Here is a 26298-nt window from a genome sequence, read left to right on the forward strand (position 1 = left end):
GTCTGTGCCATGAAGGAATGAAAGCTGCATTTCTCCGTGGCTCCTTCCATGTTAGCGTTTTCATAATTTGCTTTGCCATTTCAGGCAGCTCCTAGCATAGGTGAATGGAAGTGCAGGGGCTTTGATTTCCTGAAAGAACGAACGCCACTGGATTCAAGCTAGCCTGGCTGAAGAATAATAACCCACATTCCACATTTGTAAAGCGCGAACAATCACCCGTAAGGGTCTCTAGGCGCTGGGGGCCGTCGGGAAGATCTAGCAAGCTATTGCCCAGAGTCACATGGTGCTGGGCTAATCTGCCGCCGGGGATCGAACCGTGATCCCCAGATTCCGGAGTCAGTCGCCCTGGCCGCGGCGCCACACCTCTTCCCTAAGAAGGGTGACATACCTTGAAACCGTTCTCAGGATGCTTGTTTCCAGTCCAGGGAGGACCTGGCAGTTGCATCTGGACTGTTCCCATGGGGCACAGGGTCAAGACTGATTTGCATATGACACTTAGAAACATGGACATCAAATGTATGTTTCTGCGTACAGCCAAACTAAAAATTATTGCAAGAGGCGCAATTTACTTTTTCAATGATCCCAAAGAGGCCACCAATAAATTACTTGAACAAGAGCCCCCTGGTGTAATCACCGTGGCAAAATGAGACAAAGGCACCTCTCTCGGAAAGATTCTAAAGCATCCCCAGCACAAATACAGAGTGCAAAAACACGAGCAGAAGAGGAGCGATTAGCCTTGAGGTCTGAAGGACAAGACCAGCAGAAACCAACAACGACACATCCGCAGTTCACCCTACGTTAGATGAAGATGAACCAGATTTGGAAAGGCTGTCAATTTCAGTGATCATTCCTCTGACAGCCAATTCCATCACCTGAGCAATGGCAGTGTGGATCCCCTAATCCTGGCATATTCTTGCAGGAGTAAGGGAACAAGGGTCCCACAGCGCAGAGTGTGTTCCAGCCAGGACGCTGCATTGAACATTGAGACGGGGGGGGGGGGGGGCGAGTGAGACTACCCCGGAGATATTGCTGCAGCATGTAATGGCTATAACACTGCGCCTTATAGGAACCACAATTATTGTTGATACAAACAATGTAGGGATAATGATTATCACGTTGTTGTGTAAAGGGCATACCAAAAGGCCAATCTCCTCGCTATCTACTTGTCATCTGCAGAATGAGGTGACAGTGCTAATGGTTTCTACCAAATGTTAAGTTGGAATTTGGCTGGGTAAGTTGGGAGGCAGGGTGTTAATTTGTTAAAGGGGAGTTTCTTAAGTGGGCAATGAATTATAGTAACTAGGGTAGTACACAAGAAAGGAGTTATCGTCAGGAATTTATGGCAGCATTTCTGTTGCGCGCACTTTAGTTTGGAGATAGGGAGGGGAAACTCTTTGTATAAAAATAACGGCACGTCTATTGTAACAGAATCTTCTCACATTGAATGTCAGAAGTATGGGGGACATACCTCAGATATACAAAATACACAGTTTTGATGTCGTTATAAAACAGATATTGCATTCTAGCGAAACAGGTTTGACGGCGGTTGAGGGTATAAACTTAAAAGCAGTTCAAAGGTCGACAGTTCGCAAATCATTCTTGTCATATGCAAGGAATGTGCTGATTTCAATCAAAGCAGGTGTAACAGGTGAAATTTAGAGTTTACATTGAGGGCTGATTTGCACTAAAAGAAGGTCACAGACAGGGAATCATTGTCACTGATCTGTATCAAGGCACCATATTCATAAATCAATCAGTTTCTGTAACACTTTAACGAGCGTCTCTTGAGCTTTCTACACGTTCCTAGAATGGGGGAGCCTTCAATGGCACCCCCGACATTGACGCTGATCGATCATACCCACCATTCCGTGACATAAGTACCAGTCGATCAATCAATCAATCAGAAGGATTATAAGTGCGCTACTCACCCGTGAGGGTCTCAAGTTGCTGGGAGGGAGGTGGGCGGGGGGGTACAACTCCGCTCAGTCGAAGAGTCAGGTCCTGAGTGCCTTCCTGAAAAGATTCAGTGAGGGTGCGCGCCTGATGTTGATAGGGAGCTCGTTCCAGGTCTTGGCTGTGATGTGGGAGAAGGCTTTTCTGGCTCTGTGGATGCGCGGGGTTTCAGCGAGGGCGAGGTCAGCGGATCGGAGGTTTCTATTTGGTACGTGGAAGGTGATTCTCTCGTTGAGGTATTTGGGTCCAGTGTTGTGGAGGCATTTGTAGGCGTGGGTGAGTATCTTGAAAGTGACTCTCTTCTCAACGGGGAGCCAGTGGAGGTTCCGCAGGTGTTGGGTGATGTGTTCATGGTGAGGGATGCCGAGGACCAGTCTGTCTGAGGTGTTCTTTATGGTCTGGAGTTTGCAGAGCGCAAACTTGATGATCCCAGCGTAGAGGACGTAAGTATTACATTATAAGCAGCAAATCTCTGATCCAGGTTGTAACACTGGGGCCTAACAGAAGTAAGGCGGGCTACGGACCCACGAGACAGAAAATACTCCTTTTATTCCTGTGTCCTAGATTTGTTTATTTGCTCTACGCATAAAGGAGAATTCAGGAAGTTGAATATTCGGGCAGAACCTGGTCTGATCAAACCCCTCTGCAGCTGTACATCACTTTTTTTTTTTTTTTTTGCAGATTTATATAGCGCAAACCTGACCCGAAGGTATTGGAGCGCTTTACATGAGCACTAGTTACGTTACATAAGGACACATTCATATTTTGGTGGGCGCGGAGAGATTAAGTGATTTGCCCAGAATCACAGGATGCTGAGCCGATGCCGAGGCTCGAACCTTGGTTTCCCCGCTTCAAAGTTGGCAGCTCTAGCGGTAATGCTACTTCTTCTATAACTTGATAGAACCACACAACATATATCTCTGTTTGCAGGATGCAGAGCATCGCTCTGCGGCTCAGGGCTTTTAGAGAAGATTTAAAAGATACTATTAACATTTCTTTGCTAATGCAGGCTTCACTGGTAGCGCAAAGACAGAATGGAAGACGTTCGTAGTGATCGAGGGGATGCACCTCAAAACATCATGCGGAGTGAGGGCAGTTATACACAGTCAGATTACACTAATAGGGGAGTTAAAATCACAAACAGGACTTACGGAAAGCTTATAACTGTAATAAATAGCATGGCCCTTGATTGTTTGCCTATGGAGAATACTTGGCAACAAATTACACAGAGGAAAACAGAGTGGGAAGTCTATCTTTGTGGGGGATAAGAGAGGATAAAATACATCTTTCTATAGCGAACGGAATAATTTGTTTGGAGAATTGGTCTACTTGCAAACTGATATTAATGAGTTTTGTACTCTCGCACAGGCTGAAAAACTGGAACAAAAATTCACTCTCGCTGAAAGTAAGTCAACGATAAAGAGTCAAACGGGTTGAGTTGGCAATCAAATTTTATGCAGTAGTTTAAGATTTACTAGCACTGCAGTTATTAGAGGTGTTTACAGTCATCAAAGAATCAGGCTGCCTGACGCTGTTCTCTGTAGAGGCAATTATGTTAAACTTTTGAAAGCCAGGCAAAGAACCTATGGCCCCCAAAGCCTACCACCAATTGCTCAAGTAGAGTAAGTTGAATAACAAAGACAAGCAGATCAGGATGATTTCATACCATTCCTCAAACATTAGGAGCAGGGTTTCAACTATTGAACGGCCCACCAACAAAAGCCTCCATGCTAGCAGTCACCTTCAGTGATATGGAAAAGACTTTAGATTTGCTACAGAATTAGGTTTCAGAACAAAGTCTTACAATGGATTAAACTTCTCAATTCCCACCCTCCCAACCCACTGCAAGAGTTAGCTCAGGACAATTCAAATCAGATTATTGACCAATACATGGAGTTACCTGACAGGGAAGTCCTCTGTCCCCTATATTGTTAGTACCAGCTATTCACAAAACATGTAAACAAAATTCATTCATAAAAAGAATATGATCATCAAACTATTCGTCACATACGTGTACCGTGTGTACTGTAATTTGAGGATGTAAGCCATTATGGTGACAATCTGAAGTGTAAAACAGATTAACAGAACTGATGCGACTTCTTTGATTAAAACACATTTTCACTGATGGCGCGCGCGGCGGCGGTGACAAGATGGCCGCTACCTGAGGAGCTCCGTAGCGCCGAGCTACACTTTTTCCTGAAGGGACCTTTTCCCCGCAGCGCTACCGCTCACAAAGGGGTGCCCGTTCGTCGGAAACTGCCGGGATCGCTGAGGCAAGTTCTCCAACCGTAGTTATGGCCGGTTAGACCCTTTTTTTCTCTTTCACTCGGCTCACCTCAGTGCCTTCATTATTAGCGGCCGCCATCTTGTGTATTCCCGCAGCGGACCCGCAAATAGCCGATATGCAGCTTTTTTCACCGTATTTTTGCTGAGCTTCTTGATATTGCTCTATCCCCAGCATTTATCACGCTTATGAAAAGGACCAGTTTATTAAAATTCCACAGAATTTATGTCTTTGCTCATGACTTGGAACTCATCTCCTCAATACAATGGCAGCGCAGTTCCTTTTCTGCACCCTTTCCTGTCAGCTGTTGGAGTACTTTTAAATTGGTCACTGTAAGGCCTCTTGCTACTGGACATGTTTGCCTGGTTCTTTGCTGCACCTTACCATCGCATACAATCTTGCCCTGCTAAAATACTTTTTACAACTAGTCGTCACTGTATTTACTGGTGCTTTAGATTGGCTGCACGCCTGCTGGTTGCTTCACTCACCTTTATCAGCTACGCAGTGGCATTTATCTTTTACTAGAGGTCATTATTTCTAAAGCATTTGTTCGGGCTGTTGGCTCTGTGCTATTTGGCTTTTGTTTCTCACTGACTATTTTTATTGCAACTTTGTTGTCCTCTCCTCGCTTTCACAAGTTGTACTTTTGGTTCTGCCTCACTCATCTTTTCACCATGGATCATACGCAGTCTAATAAACCTCATGGGCCGCAGGAGCTTCTTCTGGAGGTCGTAAAGACTCATCAGCTACCACCAGTAAACGACCTAAGAAGGATCCTTCTTCTCCATCTAAATCACCTCTTCCCCTCACGTTAGAGGACATCATGGATGAACTGTGCCTCATTCGCCCCTTTATGTCGGATACCACCGCTACTCTCCAAAGAATTGAGGAGAAATGGTCTGGCCTTGATCTGAGACTTTCTGATGTCGAGCAAAAGATAAGCGACGCACAGGATGTTATTGCCAGAGTCGACAGCCTCACCAAAGAAGTTGCTCAACTTAAGAAGACTACAGAGGATTTAGAAAACCGCAACCGGCATAATAACCTACGCATTTATGGAATTCCAGAAGGTTCCGAAGGTTCGGACATGATTTCCTTCCTGAAAACTCAAGTCCTGCAGATCATTGGTCTCCCAAAATCAATGGATTTTAATATCCAAAGAGCACACAGATTAGGGCCTCAGACTGCATCCTCTCCCACCAAACCAAGAGGTATTATTGCCTACTTTCTGCTGTATTTCGACCTTATGGCAATCCTTAATGCAGCCAAACAGCACAAACAGATGTTCTGGTCTGGTCACAAAGTCTTTTTTAGTCAAGATGTATCCAAACCAGCAGCCAGCAGGCGCAAAGAATTCCTCGATCTCAGACCAGCCTTGAAATCCATGAATGCTCGTTATGGCCTCATACATCCCTGCTTTTTCAAAGTGACCTATAAAGACAGAACATTTTCTTTTGATGACCCAGCCGACCTTCGGACGTTCATTCATACTCATCGAGGAGAGCTTATGGAACTTATCAAACATTGATTGTCTTGTTATTTGTTCCCTTTCTTATTCCTTAGGATTTGCGTGTGTTGTATGTTGACGTTAACAGTTCTTTTGTTTGTTTTTACTTATATTGTCACGTCCTCCGTGGCGACCGCTGCACACTCCCTGAAGGGACGACCTTACTGCGCTTTGTGGACGAGAGCCGCGCTCCATCTCCGCGAGATGCGTGAGATATGGAGGGGCTCTCTGGTGCACTACGATTCCCGGCATCCTTGACTGCACGCATGCGCAGGAGACAACGCTGCGCGGATCCGCCCGGCTACGTAAGCCGAGGAAGCAGAAGGAATGGCGCAGATTATTTCGCTTCGAGCTGCCGAAGGCGGAGGACGTTCCAACGGCCTTGCTGATTCCAAGTTGGCTTTGGTGGGGTAAGGGTGTCGGTGACACCGCCAAGAGTCATATCTTTGTATCTTCCAGTATTCCGGCATTGTGACTCACGCCCCTAGTGCTGCTCTTTGATTTTGTGCCATAGCGGACCTGAGTGACACCGCCAAGAGTCATACCTTTGTAATTCCCAGTATTCCGGCGTTGTGACTCACGCCGCTAGTGCTGCCTTTTGGAATCTATGCCATAGCGGACCTGAGTGACACCGCCAAGAGTCATACCGGTGTACTTACCAGTACTTCGGCGTTGGGACTCACGCCGCTAGTGCTTCTCTTTGACTATTTGCCACAGCGGACCTGAGTGCCACCGCCACGAGTCATTACTTGCTCATTATCGTCTTACAGCCCTGTTGGATAACAGCGCCGGATAGAATCCATAGCTGACACATACCTTGATGCTGTACCTCATGTATGGCATCTAATGCGCCTTGGTGTAACCTAGACGTTACCTAGATGAACCAGTACCAGGTGGTATATCACCATTCTATGATTTCCTGCAACTTGTCTGCCAGACATCAGTTCTCCATCTTAATTGTTTATTTTCTGTGTGTATTGTTTCGTCTTAGCAGGGGATGTAAGAGAGGTGCTGAGCATATTGCGTAATTCCTTCTTCACTTGTGAGGCCCACAGTCGCACTGGTTATGGTGGGTAAGGAGCACATGTTCTGGTATTATGTGGCAAAAGTATAGAGGAAGATTATTGCTGATAATGTTTATGTAATCCACAGTTCTCTGCTGTGTATCACGTACAGGTGATACGAACAATCAGACAAGCATCCCATATATCTTAGAGTGTCAGATGATGAAACAATCGTCCTTCTAGTTGTAGATGCTATCCTTGAGTTCTTTGTTTTCTTTACAGGTATACATGTAGACATATATGTATCGTTGTGTACTTACTGGAAGGAGGGAGCTAACGTATTGAGGTGCAGTGGGTTAAGTGTGTCTTAATCATCGTTTTTCTCCACAGATCTCCCTCCCCGCTGTTCCCTTCCTTTCCTTCCCCCGATTGACCCCCTCTAATGTCTGTGCTTTTATAGCATATCGGAAATTGAGGTTGTCAATAGGTGGACCCCAATTGAGCAACGAACCGATCCTGAGAGACCTCCGAGGGACCGTGACAGAATAATCTGCCTACTTAAATATACCTATCCCGGTCGGTTCGTTGTTACGATGGCCACCTTGGAAAACGTCCTAGTTACCTTAGGGGCACTTCAGCAGGAGATAGCCGACTCCAGGGCGGAGATAGCGGCATCTAGGGCTGAAACTGCAGCCTTGCAAGACACAGTCACTAGGTTACAAAGAAACCCATTTGACGCCCAATCAGGTAGAACTTGGGGTGGGAGTACATTTCAGTTTGGATCATCCTCTGTTCCTTCCCCACTTACAGTGGAAATGCCTACACCCATCCCTTTGGCCGCCCCCGAGCGGTTTTATGGGGAGGCATCCAAGGTACAAGTCTTTATGAGTCAAGTGTTACTACATTTTTCATGTAAACCCAAGGCCTTTCTCACCAATCAGGCTCGGGTGGCTTTTATGATCTCGTACCTAACAGGTGGCGCGGCCCAATGGGCAGTACCTTATGTGCGTCGCGACAACCCCCTTCTATACGATTGGGATGCGTTTCGTAAAGAATTCGAACTTGTGTTCGATCGTAGGGCGGCTTCCTTCTCAGCAGATAGAGAACTGCTGGAACTTAAACAGGGGAATAAGGACTTGGATGTGTACATCAACACCTTCCAACGTTTGGTAGCAGAAACCCAATGGCCAGAGGAAAAGAGGGCTGCTATATTTTATCAAGGGCTGAGGGACGACATGAAAGACGTGTTAGCACAGATAAACCCTCAACCATCCACCTGTATAGATCTTATTAACCTCACCTTACGGTTAGATTATCGCATAGGGGAACGCAGAGGGTGACAGAAAGAAAGTAGAGCGTCAGCCTATGAGATTTGAGAAAAGTAGGGGGTCAGGAGTTGGGGTGGCCCCGGTATCAGAACCTATGGACATAGGTACCATTCGAGCCCCACTTACTCAAGCGGAGAGAGACCTCCGGCGAAAGACTGGGCTCTGCATGTATTGCGGAAAAAAAGGGCATTTCGTTAAAGATTGTTTGGCCAAACCTAAAACCAACGTAGGGGTAAAACGAGTGTCGGGTTTGTCCTTAGAGGTCTTGCCAGAAAACTGATTCACCCAGGGAAAACAGGAGGGAAATCCTTGGGTGGGTTGCATATCCCTTCTACCATGAATACCCTAGCATTGTCATCTCAACATTTGTTTGTAACCATCACTCTTAAAACGCTTGGAGGTTGGCAGACCTGTGAAGCCATGGTTGATTCTGGCGCAACGGGGTTGTTTATGGACCTAGGGACTGCCAGGCGTTTAAGGATAGAGTTGATTAGAAAAAACTCCCCCGAAGAGGTGTTGGCTGTAGATGGGAAGACTTTAAGCACAGGCCCTATTAGGTACCATTCCGATACCATGCCCATGACTTGCGGGGAAGGGCATACTGAACTTGTACCTTTCAATGTCATCAAAGCCCCGCAGTATGGAGTGATCCCAGGCCTGCCCTGGTTGAAATTACACAACCCAACCATCGATTGGAAGAATAACAAGGTGGAGTTTAAGAGTTCATGGTGCAGAGAGCATTGTACTAACAACTGGGGGGATATTGCTTGTAGTCAGGGAAGTCCAAACTCAATAGCCACGGCCGCAGAAACTGATGTGAAGTTACCTGCGTGGTATGCAGAGTATCAAGATGTGTTCTGTGAGAAATCCGCTGATACTCTCCCCCCTCACCGGCATTATGATTGCCGTATAGACTTAGTCCCCGGGGCAGTCATACCTTGTGGAAGATTATATGCACTCACTGAAGCAGAAAATACTCACTTAAGAGAATACCTAGACAAATACTTGGAGAACGGGTTTATACGCCCTTCACGATCCTCGGCAGCCTCTCCTATTTTCTTTATTCCAAAAGCCAACGGGGAAAAGAGAGCCTGCATAGACTTTAGGGCATTAAACAACGTAACGATCAAAAATAGATATCCTCTGCCTTTGATATCTGTTCTGTTAGAGCAAGTTAATCAGCCACAATCTACACTCGCCTTGATTTAAAGGGGGCCTACCACTTGGTACACGTTCGGGAAGGGGACGAGTGGAGAACCGCCTTTCGGACCCGCTATGGCCTTTACGAATATACCGTAATGCCTTTCGGACTGTGCAATGCCCCCGCAGCATTTCAATACTTCGTTAACGAGGTGCTGCGGGAGTATTTGGACAAGTTCGTGGTGGCATATATCGATGATATTTTGATATATTCCTCCACAGAGGAGGAACATAAGGCTCATGTGGGTTTGGTGTTTGATGCATTACGACAGAATAAACTATTTTGTAAGCTCAGTAAATGTGAGTTCCACGTGAAAGAAGTGGAGTTCTTGGGAGTAATGCTGACACCCTCAGGCCAGGTTATGTCAGAAAGAAAGATTAGAGCAGTGAAAGAATGGGCACAACCTACAAATGTTAAAGAAATCCAATGCTTTCTCGGATTTGCGAATTTTTATCGCAGATTCATTAACCAATTCTCTGCGGTGGTGGCTCCCCTTACCAAGCTGTTATGAAAAAACGAACCATTTCGGTGGACACCAGAAGCAGAGGCCTCCTTTCAATGCTTAAAGGATGCTTTTGTTACAGCCCCGGTGTTGATACATCCGGACCCGGAGAGCCCATACATTGTGGAAGTGTTGTAAATTGCAACTTCGATGTGATTAAGCATTTACTAAAGACATGAATTCTCCTCCTTTACACGTGTTCCTTCTGTTATGTTGACTGAAGTCCGGACTCCATTTTGTATTGTCATGTCTCCACGTGCTCAGCACGAGAAGAGTCTTATCTTTGTGTTAGTTGCTCTTGTAATCTGCCTAGTAACAGTCTATAAATAGTTTCTTTGTCCGTCTGGCGCATGCCCAGACTTGACCACATCTGTTATCAGTTAGTCCTTGCTTGACCATGTTTTCGCGGGCTCAAGGAGTGTGTCAGCTCCGCCCACATATCGATCTTGTATTGCAAATGTCCATAAAAGGTAACGTTCTTCGTCTCATGTCGTATCCTCCCACTTATGAGCCCCTCTGTTGTGTATAAAAGGGGACCATGTATGCAAGTTCTTTGTGCTACTCTATGCAATACTGAAGGGTATTGTATGGATTGTAGGACCACCCTTAAGGGTTAATAAACCTTGTCTTTGTACTTTGCAGTTTCCGTGCCAACTTCCTTATAGGTTTCTTTACAGGAGAGCGAACCCTTGTGTCCTGCGGGCCTAGCTGGGGCCTGTACTCATCAATTGGCGCCCGTCACGTGGGGCTCATCGGCGACTCGGATGCTCGAAGGATTGGTCGCGACGAAGGTGAGGAATTTGGCCGGGGATGTGATCACTGCCAGAGGCACTTTAGTACTGGCATCCCGAGGTTTTTCTTCCTTCCCTTCCGAGCTGACCATCTGGGTGGCGCCGGTCCTCGACTGAGACCTCTTCTGTCGGTTCTGCCGTGACAGCCGTTTGGGCGAATTTCGGAGCTTGGCAGTTGGAATCTGGACTCTTGATTGGTAAGAACCGTTGTACGGTACTTGCTCCGAGTTTTTGAAGCCTGGGTTGGCTATTTGAGTTTGATTTGTGATGACCGGTCATATCTTGTATTGATTATTGTGAGAATATATGCGTTGCAACACATATAGGCAGGTAATGTGGAGATATTTCTCCGGAACTGTGTAACTTTGAACAGCACAACGTTTAAGTGCCATTTTTTTGATAATACTGCATATTCTGCATTATTTTTGAGCATGCCTGCTTTTAGCGCACTCCGTAAGTGGTGCTGCTGCTTTGGAAACCGGTTAAACCTCGAGGAATCTGCTCCAGCTCCCCCAGAGGGGACTCCTAATAGGGATATGTATGTGAAGCATGGTCTTTCCTCCATAATGTACAGCACAGTATGGAGGAAATATACCAAGAAGGATCCTGAGTTACGGTGGCCGTTGTATGGGTCGTTTGATATACGTAAGATTGAGTATGTGGAACAGTGTATGTGTAAACGGCGTGCGCGGCAAGACATGTTTGAATGTGTGCGACTATGGGTGAAGGAAGTGCGTGAGCGAGAGAAACGCGAGAAAGCGCTGTTTGATAAAGAGCAACGAAAGAATGATCATGTGAGAGCGCAGGAAGCAAAGCGTCGGGAGGAAAGAGAACAGACGGAGAAACAAGAGAAAGAACGTAGGTTACAAGTCTCGGGTCAATATGCTGTTCGTCAGCCACTCTATCCTGTCCTTAATAATCATGACGATGATTTTTATTTATTAGATCGTTCTCCGCCTCCTTATGTTGGCGCGTCTGCCCCGAGGCCACAAGATTCTGGATCGGGTTCGAGTAAGGTAGACACACGGTCCATGTTATCGGCAGAGCGAATGGGTGAGCTTCGACAGTTTTCCTATCGTGCATGTAAGGGCAAGTTATCCCTTGATGAACTGTTGGCTTCTTGGGAGTCGTGGCAGGATAGAGAAAGGGTGTATTTCTTGGGACACTTTTCTGATGAAGTGATTGCCGCCTTTCGGAAATATTCCAGTGTCTTTGAACCTGCTGATGTGGTATTAGATTCTAAAGCATTGCGTAATGGTGTTTTCTCTCCCTCTAAGGCGCCTGAGGCGGTTCGGCGACTGTTTGCGTTGCGGGATGCGGCAGCAGATCTTAAAGAGAAAGCGCGCCAACACCTTGAGGAGGAAAAGCGGTCGGATTCGTGTACCGGAGGCGGCCATTCATCCACCTCTCAATCAGATAAAAACGATCCAGTGCATGCTAAACCAATGCGCGAGGCGGCGCCTTTGTATGTTCCTCCTAAAGGAGCGGGGACTAGCTCGGATATAACCTCCGCCGATGCTAAGGGATATTTTGTGTATAATTGGGTTTATACTCCCTGGCACAGGGCTGACGTCATGGCATTAAAGAATGCGTTGCCTGATCCCCGCAAGAATCCAGCGGCCTTTTACGAAGAAGTCGAGGGGGCCTTGAATTCTTGTATTATGACCTTAGCGGATATAGATTTGTTCTTTGGGCTTATTCTACCACCAGATATGTGGCGATCCGTGCGGAAGGTAGATGATGTGGCCACTTTTAAGGCTCGATGGTCTGAACTTGAGGATGAGGATAGGGAGAGAAAGCCCGCGCAGAAACCACCTCAGATTATTTTAGATCTCCCCGCTGCTATTTTGACTAAGTTGAAGACCATCATTCCCCCTAAAAAGATTGACTGGAATATGCTAGCCTCGTGTAAGCAGAAAGCCGATGAATCAGTTGCAGATTTCTTTACGCGCTTTGAGGAGACGTTCCATGATTTTAGTGGTCAGTCTCTTACGGATGATACGGGTCGGCACCTTTTTGCTGACAAATATGTGGCGAATCTATTACCGGCAATTGCAGCTCGCCTTAAAGCGAGTGAAAGTTCTTGGTCCACTACGACCCCGACAGCCCTCCTGACTATAGCCCAGTACTATGAGCGCCAGGAGCTAGAAGCGAAGGGGCAGGAGGAAAAGAAATCGAAGGATTTAAAAACGAAGGTGATGTTAGCACAGGTATATGGTCCGCCCCGACGGGGTGTAAATAGAGGTAGGGGAGGATTTTATGGTCCTCCCTCGGGCCGATCTGATCTGAATAGGAATCAATGTGCGTATTGTAAGCAATCGGGGCACTGGGCCAGAGAATGCCCAGTGTTGCATGCTTCGCGGCAGGGACACAGTCAGGGACACAGTCAGGGACACACTCAGGGTGGCCCGAGAGGTAGAGGGGGTTTCTCGAATTTTAGAGGGAATTCTAATGATCACGCTCGTTTTGACCTTGCCGGGCAGCAACGAGATAGGTCTAATGTTTTTGATCGACAAAATCAGTATCAAGTGTCGGGGATTGACCGTTCTGGGTATCATGATTCTCAGCATGCATAGGAATGCGTCGGATGGGGGTTAGAATCAGTTGAGGTGCCAGTTGATCAGAGGGGTCCTTATGTATCAGCTGAGGTTTTGGGCTCCACTGATCAGTTTCTAGTGGACACAGGAGCGACTCGTAGTGCGCTGTCTAAACAATTGGTTCCGAGGGCTCCCCCATCTGGCTTAATGGTTACATCGGTAGGGTTTGATGGAACACTCTCCCGAAGCCCTCTTTCGCAGCCCCTCACATTTCAGGTTAATTCCTTTACTGCACCCTGTCCGTTTTTGTTAGCTCCGAACACGCCGGATAATATTATGGGCCTTGATATGCTGAAGCACTTCAGAGCTACGATCCGGTGTTCCCCTGCTGGAGTGCGGGTGATACTGAATGACAATTACCCCCTGTCTGAACGGATGTGTGTGGTTACAGAAGATGCTGTGTTAGCTGCCCTCCCCCGTGTTCTGTGGGCCACCTCGGATACTGATGTGGGACAGATGGTGATTCCGCCTGTTCACATTAGTGTCCAGGAGGGGGCGGTGTTACCACGCCTTCCACAGTATCGTATTTCGCAGGAGGGGGAAGAGGCTCTTATACAGATTGTGCAGGATTTGATTAAGGTGGGAGTGGTGGAAGAAGTTCCCTATAATGTTTGTAATAGCCCGATTCTACCCATTCTGAAAAAGGATACGGACGCCAAAGTCTATCGGTTTATCATTGATTTGAGAGAAGTAAACAAGATCGTGATACCGCAGTACCCAGTGGTTTCGGATATCACGACGTTGCTTACTTTGGTCCCGCCTACGGCGACCACGTTTTCTGTTATTGATTTGAAAAATGCCTTCTTTTCAATTCCCATTCATCCCGATAGTCGATACCTTTTTGGTTTCACTCTCAATAATAGGTCTTACCGATTTTGTAGAATTCCCCAGGGCTATACGGAAAGCCCTAGCATCTACAGTCAAGCCTTGAAAAGACAATTGGACTCCTTTGTTCTGCCCGAGGGTGTCGCCCTCATTCAATATGTCGATGACATCTTGCTGGCGGCTGACACCCCGGAGTTGTGTGAAACGAGTACGTTGTCTTTGCTTTCCTTTTTGGCATCCCACAATCACAAGGTCTCTCGGAAAAAGTTGCAATTTTGTAGACCAAAGGTGACTTATCTAGGTCACCTTTTGTCTAAGGAGGGACGTGCACTCACACCAGACCGTGTTCAAGTGATTCTGGATACACCGACGCCGTCCACGCAGAAGGACGTGCGCGCATTTTTGGGTCTTGTTTCGTTTTGTAGGCAGTGGATATTAGGGTTTTCGTATATAGCCAAGCCATTGTTAGCCCTTTTGACAAAAGATACACCTATCCCGCTCCCCTGGACGAATGAGTGTGACACTGCCTTTCAGAAACTGCGACAGGCCCTCTGTTCAGCACCAGTATTAGGGACACCTGATTATACCAAGCCTTTTTCGTTGTATGTGCATGAGAAAGATGGATGTGCATTATCAGTTTTAGTGCAGATGCACGGCGATAAGCAGCGCCCTTGTGCATATTTTTCGGCTGTACTTGATCCTGTTGCCCGGGCATTGCCTGGTTGTTTTCGCTCGGTTGCGGCGACAGCTGTGTCAATACGCCAGAGCGAGGGAATTGTGTTATCTCATAAGCTGTTGGTATTAGTCCCCCATGCTGTTGATGCCCTGCTTAATCAGACAAAGACGCAGCATTTGACCAGTGCCCGTTTAACGGGATATGAGCTGACGCTTTTGGCTCCTCATATCACGTTGAAGAGGTGCGTGACGTTAAATCCTGCCACATTGTTGCCATACCCCGAGACTCGGTCTGAGGCACGAGAAGCACATGATTGTATCCTCATGACCGAGGAACAAACAAAGGGTCGTATTGATCTCCAGGATACGCCCTTTTCAGATGTAGATGGAGAACTGTGGGTGGATGGGTCATGCCTGAAGCTACCAGATGGTACGACTTCAGCAGCGTATGCGATTACCACATTGCAAACAATAGTGGAGACAGCACGCATACCACAGAAATCAGCTCAAGCAGCGGAACTGATAGCATTAACACGAGCATGTGAGCTCAGTACAGGATTGTGTGTGAATGTTTATACAGATAGCCGCTATGCCTTCGGAGTAGCGCACGATTTCGGCCTGCTCTGGAAGGAAAGAGGGTTCTTAACGTCGCATGGAGTACAAATAATGCATGGGGAGTTAGTTCATAATCTTTTAACTGCATTGACATATCCGAAGAGAATTGCTATCATTAAATGTAGCGCCCATAGGAAAGTAGTCGATAAAGTTGGAGAAGGAATGCGTTAGCAGACCGGGTGGCGCGGGAGACTGCGATGCAGCCCGGTGCTACTGCCATGTATGTAGTGAAGTCACAAGTAGAAAGATGGCATGATGCGAAGGAAGAAGTGCGAGAAATACAGAGGACCGCTTCTGATAAAGAACGGGAGCAATGGTCCAGTGAGGGAGAATTGGATGATGAGGGTTGCTGGAGAAATAAGCAGATGGATCGATGGAAATTACCCACAGCTTTTGTACAACCTATGGTTCAGATGGCACATGGGCTAGCACATGTTGGAGCTTCCGCAATTGTAAAATTGCTTACCCAAGTCTGGGAGCATCCAGAGATTGCTAGCACGGCAAAGAGGGTGGTACAGACCTGTATGATCTGCCTGAGGTACAACCCAGGAAAGGGGACTCGGACCCCAGCAGGAGGGTTCGTAACGCCCACTGCACCCTTTGAGGTTTTACAGATGGATTACATTCAGCTCGAGCGTTGTAACAATTTGAAGTATGTTCTAGTAGTGGTGTGTGCCTTTAGCAAATGGGTTGAGGCCTACCCTACGAAAGACAATACTGCAATGACTACCGCTAAGATGCTGTTGAAGGAGTTCTTCCCTCGATATGGCGTTTGTAGACTTCTGTGGAGTGATAACAGGCCCCACTTTATAGCGGACGTTATAAAGTATGTTCTGAAGGGTCTAGGCATCACCCAGAAGTTCCATGCAGTATTCCACCCTCAATCTGCAGGACTAGTCGAGAAGTATAATGGTACACTGAAGCTCAAGATCGCTAAAATTCAAGCTTCAACGTCTTTGACTTGGCCAGATGTTTTACCGCTGGCATTGTTGTCAATTAGGTCGGTACCGCACTCTCGAATCGGTCTTACACCGTATGAGATTGTCTTTGGACGTCCAATGAATATTTGGGGTCCGCCAAAACCTAAGACTGTGTATGATGTACCTTGCGTAATGATGAATGATTATTTGGCACAGTTAACGGATAACTTGGTTTCCATTCATCAACAGGTCCGGGAGGCGCTCCCTGATCGGTCCACCGGCGAAGGACATAGTCTCCGGCCTGGAGACTATGTCATGTTGAAAATCTTCGACAGGACGAACAGCCTGGAGCCGAGATGGGTTGGCCCTGAGCAAGTCTTACTGGCAACGAGGACGGCTGTGCGAGTTTCCAACAGAAAGAATTGGATCCATTCCCTGCACTGCCGCAAAGTACCGCCCGGATTGGTGGAGCCCGCTGTACTGACCGATCAACGAGAGATTCTGACCACAGAGAAAGGCCGTGCTGTGGAATCGAACGACACTGAGGAGCTCTTTCCGGACCACGCGACTCCTGGAGGAAGGCGATATCATCTGAGGCCAAGAAAGTGAATCCTTCAGTATCAGGACATGTTGTCAGAACGGCCCTTGGGTTAGTGAAACGGAGAGCCAGTGAGGCAAGGGGGGGGGATCAGCCCTGCATTAGTGTAGTGACACCCGTCTTGGCCCGTTGGTGAAGAAATCGACCGCTGCCCAAGGGGAAGAGTTCTGACAAACCTTTAGTTTCAGGAAGATATTGATTTTCTATTTTTGACATGGAGAAAAAGAAGATCCTTTGTGCAACAGGTTTTATGCTCACAGTAGCTATTGTAGGGATAACCACATGGTTTGTGGAGGATGTGACTCCTGCCCGAGAGTTGCTTGTGTTGACCACTCCAGTGCCTGCGGAGCACTATTTCTATACCCTTCCGTATCAAGAATTGAAGCATCGTCAGTCCTATTTGAATAACACTTTCATCCAGATGTTACATCATACCCATGTTGCCACCAATGCTACGAACTGTTGGATATGTGGTATGATGCCAGCTCATCAGAAGAAAGGAGGAACGCCATTCATACCTCTTCCTTTCTCTCATAATGGCTCTTGTAGAGCATGGTACACTTTGCTTTTTGCCACTCGGAAACCCACAGTGGGACGATTACTCTTCAGACTCAATAAAGAATGTCATCAGGATAAAGATGGATATCCGCAAGCGAATGGGACAATTTGGGAATGGGAAGAGTATCGACCAGACAATGAATCGATTCCATATGTTTTCACGAACACCAGAGACACTGTGGGAAAAGACAAATTTGTGATTCAAGTGGCACAAGCTCAAGCGGACCTGTGTGTCCAAAGTGTGGGTTATATTCCTGTCGGTGTTAGCGATTGTATTACCATATTAAACATCGATGGATTGAATAACAGTACTTTCTTAGCATCCCATAATACGTACTTCGTGTGTGGAACTAAAGGTTATTATCGTTTGCCAGCCGGTTGGTCTGGAGTATGCTATGTATCATTTTTGTTGCCTCCTGTATTTCTGGCACCTGCATCCTATCATAAGGATTTAAAGTTGTTAAATAATGTGACTGTAAATAGGTATAAACGTACTTTATCAATTGATGATGTGGATCAAACTGACACCAGTTTACAGCAGTATATCGACTTCAATCTAGGATTGTTTTTCTTCGTTGGAGCTGCCCTAAATAGTAGGAAAGTTCGAAGATTAACACGAGTGGTAGAGGCTGTGACAAACCAAACCGCTGCTGCTCTTGGGAATCTTACGGAAGAATTACAGATTACCAGAATTGTTGCATTGCAGAATCGTATGGTGTTAGATGTTATGTTAGCTGATCGAGGTGGAGCTTGTAAAATTATCGGAAGCAGTTGCTGTGTGTTTATTCCTGACCACACACCTTCAGTCTACAATGCAATTAACAGGTTGCATAAAATTGCAGCTGAAATCCATACAGAAAATGGCACTTGGTCCTTTTCTGGATGGTTTTGGGCATTGATCACTGCTTGGGGTTGGAAGGTTTTGACTGGTCTCTGCATAATTATAGCAGTTCTGTTTTCTTGCTGTATCTGTATTCAATGTGGTCCTTTGCTCTGTTCCGTATGTGTATCATTTTGTATCCCCGATAAGAAAGCTATTGCCAATGTCACTTATCAGAAACGTTTAGCTAGGGAAGTAGAAGAGATGATGATAATTGATATATATGATGATTATTCTAGCAAGCCGGATGTCTTCAGTAAATGCTGAAAGGGTCGTCTGTTGTAAATTGCAACTTCGATGTGATTAAGCATTTACTAAAGACATGAATTCTCCTCCTTTACACGTGTTCCTTCTGTTATGTTGACTGAAGTCCGGACTCCATTTTGTATTGTCATGTCTCCACGTGCTCAGCACGAGAAGAGTCTTATCTTTGTGTTAGTTGCTCTTGTAATCTGCCTAGTAACAGTCTATAAATAGTTTCTTTGTCCGTCTGGCGCATGCCCAGACTTGACCACATCTGTTATCAGTTAGTCCTTGCTTGACCATGTTTTCGCGGGCTCAAGGAGTGTGTCAGCTCCGCCCACATATCGATCTTGTATTGCAAATGTCCATAAAAGGTAACGTTCTTCGTCTCATGTCGTATCCTCCCACTTATGAGCCCCTCTGTTGTGTATAAAAGGGGACCATGTATGCAAGTTCTTTGTGCTACTCTATGCAATACTGAAGGGTATTGTATGGATTGTAGGACCACCCTTAAGGGTTAATAAACCTTGTCTTTGTACTTTGCAGTTTCCGTGCCAACTTCCTTATAGGTTTCTTTACAGGAGAGCGAACCCTTGTGTCCTGCGGGCCTAGCTGGGGCCTGTACTCATCAGAAGCAGATGCCTCAGATGTTGCAGTAGGAGCCATACTCTCACAACGCCATAAGACGACGGGCCAACTTCATCCGGGGGCCTATATGTCCAGGAAATTAAATTTGGCCGAAACACGGTATGCCATCGCCGAAAAAGAGCTCCTAGCCATAAAAGAAGCTTTTAGCGATTGGAGACACCTGTTATTAGGAGCCAAGCATGTGGTAACTGTATATACCGATCATCGTAACTTGCAGTTTATGAGATCGACTCGGATGTTGTCTCCCAGGCAGTTACGCTGGATGCTATTCTTTTCAGAATTTCACTACCTTGTCACTTACCGACCTGGGGCAGACAATAAAAAAGCGGACGCTCTGTCCCGCAAAGACATCCCTGATGGAACCCAGATAGAACATTCACAGTCAGTTTTGGACCCTCAAAGGGTCATAGGAACGCTGCAAACTGATACCTTTCTACAAAAAGTAATCAAAGGGGTGACGAATCCTTACTGGAAGAAATGGTTACGGAACCACCCGCAGTGGAAGATAATTAAGGGTCTCCCAATGAAAGGCAAACAGTTGTTAATACCCAATCCAACCTTAAGGAAAGAGGTCTTCCACTGGTGTCACCACACACACAGTGCGGGACATAACGGTATTAAGAAAACCCTAGATCACATTTCTCGCCAGTTTTGGTGGCCAACAGTGGTGGAAGACACCACGGCCATGATTCACCAGTGTGAGACGTGTGTGACTGCTAAACCAGAACACGGGAAATCCAAAGGACTGTTACAACCCCTACCGTCACCTTTGGTGCCATGGGAAACCATTTCTATAGATTTTATTGTTGGGTTGCCACTGGATCAAGGATGTACAGCCATCGTGGTAGTGGTGGACAGTCTCACCAAGATGGGACACTTCATAGCCTGTACTAAAGAACCCACAGCAGGACAATTGGCCAAACTGCTTTTGTTTCATGTGATAAGGCTTCATGGCCTTCCTGCAAATATAGTGTCCGACAGGGGCCCCCAATTCACTGCCTGATTTTGGACAGCCTGGTGTAAGGCATTACATATGAAAACATCCAAAAGTACCAGTTTTCACCCACAGTCTGATGGGCAAACAGAAAGACTGAATCAGACTCTCAAGCAGTACCTACGGTGGTACGTGGAAAAGAACACCGACGCTTGGGTGGACCTCTTGTGTTTGGCTGAGGTGGCATACAACAGTGCCAAACACCAATCCACCAACTTCACGCCGTTTTACAGTAATTACGGACACCATCCACGCTTTATCTCTTTGATTCAACCTGTAAGCATACCTGAAGCGCCGGAAGCACAAGACCGGGTGAAACACATTCAACAAACCCTACACATCACTCGTAGAAATTTGGAAAAGGCCAAAGGGATCTACAAAACTAAGGTGGATAAACACCGCCAACCCACCCCTACCTACAAGGTAGGAGATGCAGTGTGGCTATCGATGAAAAACATTAGATTCCGTCGATATAGTGTGTTTAATCCCAAGTTCATTGGGCCTTATAAAATTCTCAAGGTGATCTCGCCTTTGGCCATGAAATTGGCACTGCCCAAGGCAATGAAAATACATCCGGTCTTTCATGTGTCCTTATTGAAGCCCTCCTATACATCCATAAAAAAGAGACCGGCGCCCATTTGGATCAATCACGAGCCGGAGTATGAAGTGCAATCGATTCTGGACTCAAAAATGAGGGGATCCAAATTGTGGTATTTGGTGTCCTGGAAAGGATACGGCACGGAAGAAAATTCGTGGGAACCAGCGGTGGGCGTGCATGCGCCCCGGTGCGTAAAAGCCTTTTACGAACGGTTCCCCAACAAACCTGGTTCGTGTCAGCGGTCGTTGGGAGAGGGATGTGCTGTCACGTCCTCCGTGGCGACCGCTGCACACTCCCTGAAGGGACGACCTTACTGCGCTTTGTGGACGAGAGCCACGCTCCATCTCCGCGAGATGCGTGAGATATGGAGGGGCTCTCTGGTGCACTACGATTCTTGGCATCCTTGACTGCACGCATGCGCAGGAGACAACACTGCGCGGATCCGCCCGGCTACGTAAGCCGAGGAAGCAGAAGGAATGGCGCAGATTATTTCGCTTCGAGCTGCCTTGCTGATTCCAAGTTGGCTTTGGTGGGGTAAGGGTGTCGGTGACACCGCCAAGAGTCATATCTTTGTATCTTCCAGAATTCTGGCGCTAGTGCTGCTCTTTGACTTTGTGCCATAGCGGACCTGAGTGATACCGCCAAGAGTCATACCTTTGTAATTCCCAGTATTCCGGCGTTGTGACTCACGCCGCTAGTGCTGCCTTTTGGAATCTATGCCATAGCGGACCTGAGTGACACCGCCAAGAGTCATACCGGTGTACTTACCAGTACTTCGGCATTGGGACTCACGCCGCTAGTGCTTCTCTTTGACTATTTGCCACAGCGGACCTGAGTGCCACCGCCACGAGTCATTACCTGCTCATTATCGTCTTACGGCCCTGTTGGATAACAGCGCCGGATAGAATCCATAGCTGACACATACCTTGATGCTGTACCTCATGTATGGCATCTAAAGCACCTTGGTGTAACCTAGACGTTAGCTAGATGAACCAGTACCAGGTGGTATATCACCATTCTACGATTTCCTGCAACTTGTCTGCCAGACATCAGTGCTCCATCTTAATTGTTTATTTTCTGTGTGTATTGTTTCGTCTTAGCAGGAGATGTAAGAGAGGTGCTGAGCATATTGCGTAATTCCTTCTTTCCTTGTGAGGCCCACAGTCGCACTGGTTATGGTGGGTAAGGAGCACATGTTCTGGTATTATGTGGCAAAAGTATAGAGGAAGATTATTGCTGATAATGTTTATGTAATCCACAGTTCTCTGCTGTGTATCACGTACAGGTGATACGAACAATCAGACAAGCATCCCATATATCTTAGAGGGTCAGATGATGAAACAATCGTCTTTCTAGTTGTAGATGCTATCCTTGAGTTCTTTGTTTTCTTTACAGGTATACATGTAGACATATATGTATCGTTGTGTACTTCCTGGAAGGAGGGAGCTAACGTATTGAGGTGCAGTGGGTTAAGTGTGTCTTAATCATCGTTTTTCTCCACAGATCTCCCTCCCCGCTGTTCCCTTCCTTTCCTTCCCCCGATTGACCCCCTCTAATGTCCGTGCTTTTATAGCATATCGGAAATTGAGGTTGTCAATAGGTGGACCCCAATTGAGCAACAAACCGATCCTGAGAGGCCTCCGAGGAACCGTGACATATATCTTTTAGGTCCTCCCTGTGCTGATTTGTTGTTGAAGATTCATGCCTACATCACCCATTTGTCTATAATGTTTGACTCACTCCGTTGCTTTGTCCCCTAATGTCTGGTAAGTTCCCTTCCTTCTTGTTTCAACCGTCTAATTTTTCGTTCTTGGAGTTTTGATTTTTTTGCTCCCTTTTCTTTCTATTGTCATTGTAAAGCAGATTTGTTTTCTCTTGGTGTTCCTCCTTATGGAGTGGCCGTCTTGATTTTTGCCGTCCCCCCTCCCACATTATTGTTCTTTGTATTTTTGACCTTTATGGCTAAAGCCATCTGGCTTTTTGTCATCTTTTCTTTCCTAACTCTCTCCGGGCGACTGTGTTCCCCTCTTTTTTCTCTCTTCTTCCCTTTCCTTTTTCCTTCTCTCCCTTTTCTCTTGTATTATCCTCTCGCTCTATCTCCCTCTATATCTCCATTTTTTCAACTTCAGCTTATGGTACTTTATTGTTCACTCATTCTTGTCTTCTTATGGCCACATCACACAATTTTTTCTGCTTTTTATGCCCTCTGTTATCTCCTATGTTTCATCCACTCCTGGTTTTCGTGTTATCTCATGGAATGTTAAAGGTTTTCGCAACCCTGTTAAAAAGCAGCGAGTTTTATCTCATCTAGCGAGATTGAAATGTCATATTGCATTGTTGCAAGAAACACACCTCAAGTTGCAAGATCTGTCTTCACTGCGTAAACAGTGGGTAGATGAAGTCTTCTGCTCCCCGGCAGTGAATAGCAAAAATGGTGTTGTTATTTTGTTTCACAAGTCTCTAAATGTTCAGTTACAAAATGAGTTTCATGATAATAATGGTAGATGGTTGTTTTTAAGTACTATTGTTAACAATACCCAGATTTCCTTTTGTAATATTTATGGTCCAACTGGCATTGATTTAAATTTTTGGAATGATTTTTCTACTCTCCTTTCTTCGCATGCTGTAGATGATTTGATTGTGGGTGGTGACTGCAATCAACTCATGGACCCCTTTCTGGACCGGAAATCACAAGCCAAATATGTTCCCAATAAGATGCAGAAAACTTTTCACAAAGCCATTACTTTTAGAGGTCTAATAGATACATGGAGAACCTCTCACCTGGATACATTCGAATTTTCTTTTTTTCCCCTGTTCATAGATCTCATTCCCATATTGACTACATTTTTCTCACTCAACACGCCCTGCGATTTATGACTAACTCAGAAATTGGCTCTATTCTTATCTCAGATCACTCCCCTGTCATTTTGTATATGGATTTCCCTTCACCTTCCCCTACATCACGTCGCTGGCGCTTTAATAACTCTCTTCTCCTAGATTCCCAGTTTGTTGAGCAATTTACGCTTTTTATAGAGGAATTCTTTCACAACAATCTTCCCTCTACTTCTCAATTTCACTTTATTTGGGATGCCTTCAAGGCCACTGCCAGAGGCTTCATTATTGATTTTGTATCTCGGAGGAAGAAAAAAGCTCTTCTAGACTCTTCCCTCATCCTTAAACAAATTAAAGTTCTTGAACATCAATATTCACCACTAACTCTACTAATACCCTATCTTCTGTTATCAAAGCAAAAATGCAATATAACAAATACTCTGGAATTCCGCATGTATTAATCTCCTCAAATTTAACGCAAAAATGTATGGTGGACGGAATAAAGCAGGCAAATCTCTCGCCAACTACCTTAAAATCAAATAGCAGAAATCCAAAATTGTAGCTATCACTGACAACTCCGGAGTTCGGCACACCACAGATGAAAAAATTCTTGATTGTTTTGTCCAATACTACACTTCCCTTTACACTCCAGTCTACCCCCTCCTCTGCACAGATTGACTCTGTCTTTCAAACTATCCTTAAACCTTCTGATGATCTTAAAGACCTTACATCCCTTGATGTTCCTATCTTAGAAAAGAAAATTATTAATGCTATTAATCTCCTACCCAAAGGTAAAACGCCTGGCCTGGATGGCTTTACTGTTCGATTTTTTCTTCACTTTAAAAAACATTTAATACCTCATTTATTCTCACTGATCAATCATTTTCTTATCAAAGGTCAATCAAGGGGATCCTTCACCCAGGCAATGTTATGCTTAATCCTTAAAAAGGACAATGATCCTTCCTCTTGCAAAAACTATAGGCCCATCTCTCTAATTAACACCGACTGTAAAATCTTTGCTAAAATACTCGCCCTCCGCATTAACAAAGTTATCCCTGACCTCAATAATATTTATCAATCGGGGTTTGTCAAAGGTAGATCAATCACTGACAATTCAAGAACTTTCCTCAACATTATCCACCTCCCTTCTAAAATGGATTCACCGGTGGCTGCCATTACATTGGACGCTGAGAAAGCATTTGATAGGGTAAGCTGGGATTTTATGATTGGTGCGTTGAGATGGCATGGCTTCAGTCCCCCTATTATTCAATATATTTCATTGTTATATTCAGCTCCCTCTACCTCTAGTTGGGTAAACGGCTGTCAATCTAAATATTTTCCTCTCCGTAGAGGCACTAGGCAAGGCTGTCCCCTTTCCCCACTTCTTTTTATTCTTGCTTTGGAGCCGTTCCTAGAAAAAATTAGGCGTTTGCCATCCTACACAGGTTTACAATTTTAGAATATTGATATTAAGTTTACTGCTTATGCAGATGATATTTTACTTTACATCTCTAATCCGTCCACTTCTTTGCCTTCTCTTTTCTCTTTATTACAAGAATACTCCCTAGTTTCTGGTTACAAACTGAATATTGATAAGTCTGAAGTTTTACCTCTAAACAAATTCTGCCTTTCTCATATGTTTCACGGTTCCGGCTTTGAATGGAATCCCAGGAATAGGCATCTTTTATGCCAATACTATTGGAGAAACTATTAAAATCAACCATGCGGAAATACTTAAAAAGCTTTCCGTCCTCATTGAGGGCTGGTCCCCCATTATCTTATCCTGGTGGGGTAGATTAGCCACTATTAAAATGATGCTTCTCCCTTTTATTAACTTTTATCTCTCAATGCTTTCTGTTCCCCCCCTGCTCTCCTTTTTTAGCACCATTAATCGTTCCCTAACAAAATTCTTATGGAATAATCGCAAAGCTAGGATTTCTCTTTCCCGCCTTCAACATCCCAAAGACTTGGGCGGAGTTAACTTTCCTAATCTGAACTGATATTACTCTGCCTTCACGTTGAAACAAATATGGCCTTTTTTAACCGACTCCTCTCTTCCTCCCTTAACGGCGTGGAGTTCATTAGAACACACCAACTCTTACCCTTCTCATTTCTTAAAGCCACTCGCTTGTCTCAACCCCCAAAGCGTTTTTCCACCCCCATATTTAATCATTCAAAAGCCCTTGCGCTTTCCTTGTTTTGTTCCCATCTCTCCACCGATGATTTTTTCTCCCAAACTCCAATCTGGTATAGCAAATTTTTAAAGATGAATATTAAAGCAATTTTTGGGAAGGAGTGGATTGAAAAAGGTATCATCACTTTTAATCATTTAATGAAGGATAAGTCCCCGAGGGACTTCTTAGATATTTGTGACTCGTTTGGCATTTCCAATACACATTCTCTTCAATACCTCTTACTGAAGGCCTCTCTGACTCATATTCTTATTCAGGGTTGCTCTCCCACCACCCCTGTTCAGGCTTCTTCCTCCTTACTTGATTTTTCTATCCCCCTTAAAGCTGCTGTCATTTATAAACTACTTTCCCGTCCTTCTGTAGATTAGATCTAAGTCTAAATTAGAACTCTTATGGGAAAAAGATCTAGCCCAGGAGTTTTCATTTCAGACTTGGAACTCTATATGGTCCAAAATACACACCTCTTCACGCTCCACCAGCACCACACAGACTTTATATTTTTTTCTATAACAGACTTTTTTTTACTCCTTCTGAACAGCACAAATTCAGGTTA

The sequence above is a fragment of the Triturus cristatus genome, chromosome 4_1, assembly GCF_964204655.1.
Source record: "Triturus cristatus chromosome 4_1, aTriCri1.1, whole genome shotgun sequence".
In the NCBI taxonomy this organism is placed as follows: Eukaryota; Metazoa; Chordata; class Amphibia; order Caudata; family Salamandridae; genus Triturus; species Triturus cristatus.